Raw genomic sequence first — 2,637 nt, forward strand, 5'->3', positions numbered from 1 at the left:
GGGTCGGGTGCCGCCGGATCCACCACCCCCAAGCCCCCCCTCCACCGGATCTGCACGGGGAGGAAGGGAGGGGGAGCGCACCGCCGCCGCTGTCGCCCGCGGCCGCCGCCGCCGGATCCGCCGCCCCCTCCCCCGGAACTGCAAGGGGAAGGAGGGAAGGGGGCGGGCGCCGCCGGATACGCCGCCCCCAAGCCCCCCCACCGCCGGATCTGGTAGGGGAAGGAGGCGAGGGGGCGCGCGCCGCCGCCGCTGTCGCCCGCGGAGGCCGCCGCTGCCTGCTCTCCTCCCGTCACCGCGCCCGTGCTGTCGTGGAGGGGAGGGAGAGGAGAGGAGAGGAGAGGAGTAGAGTGGGAGCGGGCGGTGGGAGAGGTTAAATGGTGGGCCCGTGTGGTGCGTGCGGTTGGCTTAGAACGCCCGCACGGGAAAATCGATTTTCCCGTGCGGGCGACACCCCAGTGCCGGTTCTCAATTTTTCTGTGCGGTTCCACTTACGAACCGCACGAAAACAAAAAGGAGAGGCGTCCAGGAAAATCAATCGTGTAGTAGTGCGTATGGCGCTGCGCAGCAAGGCCCGAGCAGCGCGGCGGCTCTCGAGCCCCGCGAGCGCGCCGGTATCCCTGTGGGATTTCGCCGACGGCTTGCCCACTTTCTCGGAGTACTTGGTGCACCTGACCATCGGCACGCCGCCGCAGCCCGTGCAGCTGACGCTCGACACCGGCAGCGTCGCAGCGACCTCATCTGGACAAAGTGCCTGCCGTGCCGTGCATGCTTCGACCAGGCTCTCCCTTACTTCGACCGGTCGACATCCTCCACGCTCTTGCTGACTTCCTGCGACTCCACGCTTTGCCAGGGCCTGCTAGTGGCGTCGTGTGGCAACACAAAGTTCTGGCCGAACCAGACATGCGTATACACGTACTACTACAACGACAAGTCGGTGACGACAGGCTTGATCGAAGTGGACAAGTTCACGTTCGGTGCCGGCGCGTCCGTGCCCGGCGTGGCGTTCGGCTGCGGCCTCTTTAACAACGGGGTTTTCAAGTCCAACGAGACCGGCATCGCCGGGTTCGGCCGCGGCCCACTGTCCCTGCCGTCGCAGCTCAAAGTGGGCAACTTCTCCCACTGCTTCACCGCCGTAAACGGATTGAAACAGAGCACTGTCCTGCTCGACCTGCCGGCCGATCTCTACAAGAATGGCCGCGGCGCCGTCCAGTCCACACCTCTAATCCAGAACTCTGCCAATCCAACTTTTTACTACCTCTCGCTGAAGGGCATCACCGTCGGGTCGACGAGGCTGCCGGTGCCGGAGTCCGCGTTCGCGCTGACGAACGGGACAGGCGGGACGATCATCGACTCCGGCACGTCCATCACGTCGCTGCCGCCACAGGTTTACCAGGTCGTCCGCGACGAGTTCGCCGCGCAGATAAAGCTTCCCGTGGTGCCCGGTAACGCGACGGGTCCCTACACCTGCTTCTCGGCGCCGTCGCAGGCGAAGCCGGACGTGCCGAAGCTGGTGCTGCACTTCGAGGGCGCGACGATGGACCTGCCCCGGGAGAACTACGTGTTCGAGGTCCCCGACGACGCGGGTAACAGCATCATCTGCCTTGCCATTAACAAAGGCGACGAGACGACCATAATAGGCAACTTCCAGCAGCAGAACATGCACGTACTCTACGATCTGCAGAACATGCACCGTGGTCCACGGGCCACCTAAAAATTTAAAATTATAGTATATGTGCTGGTTAAATATAGTAAAAATTGTATAGTGGACCACCCTTTTAATTGACATATTACATATGGATGGACCACTTTTATTTTAAATTCTAACTATGCCACTGTTTTGAGGAACATGCTATATTCTATTGTGCTGATATATCAACTCCATGACATGTAGGCAGCAAATTTGAGGTTCCCTTCCTATAAGAATGGGATAAAATTCCTTCATGCATGACGACGAACGTGGTGTGCTGCACTAAGTTGCAGTAATTGGTCCAGAGACTCCAGAACGTGATTGCCAAGTTGATATTGGGCCGGAGCAGAATCCCGAGGAACGTGGTGGACGGGGATTGGAAGGACCGTGCTGCCCTCCAATAAATTGGGCTGTAATACGATCGCGAGGATCGTGTTGGGCTGTGCTTAGCTGGGCCCGTACGCCTCATGAGGACCCTTCTGATTACTTCTCCGGAAAAAGTAAACTGAAGGCCCCTTAACTTGTCATCGAATTACAAAATCATCCTCCAACAGCAAAACCGGATACAACGCATCCCCCAACTTATAAAACCAGTGCAAACTAGATCCCTCAGCGGTTTTGACTCCGGTTTTATCCGACGTGGCAGCTGACTTAGCGTGGGACCTACGTAGGCCCTACACATCAAGGTGAGCATGTCATCATCATCTCTTTCCTCTCTTATCTCCCTTCCTCCTCTCTCTCTCTTTCCCAGTTTTCTTATACGGGCCGGCGGAAGGTGGGGCGAGGTGGGAAAGGGCGGGCGGCAACAGGCAATGCGGTGGCACGGCGACACGGGAGAAGGGGCGACGCGGCGGCGGCGGGCTGGGAGCGGCGGCAGGCGAGATGTCAAGACCACTCTCGGCGAGATGACGCGAGGGACGGGAGGGGCTCTAAGAGGTTCACCGGCGCTA

General features: G+C 59.7%; 1 pseudogene; it reads left to right on the plus strand.

Annotated features, from left to right (window-relative positions):
* Window positions 1-551: 551 nt before the first annotated feature.
* LOC112938171 (aspartic proteinase nepenthesin-1-like) lies at window positions 552-1,818 on the plus strand (annotated as a pseudogene).
* The last annotated feature ends 819 nt before the right edge of the window (window positions 1,819-2,637 follow it).

Source organism: Oryza sativa, chromosome 3, assembly GCF_034140825.1.
Source record: "Oryza sativa Japonica Group chromosome 3, ASM3414082v1".
Taxonomy (NCBI): domain Eukaryota; kingdom Viridiplantae; phylum Streptophyta; class Magnoliopsida; order Poales; family Poaceae; genus Oryza; species Oryza sativa.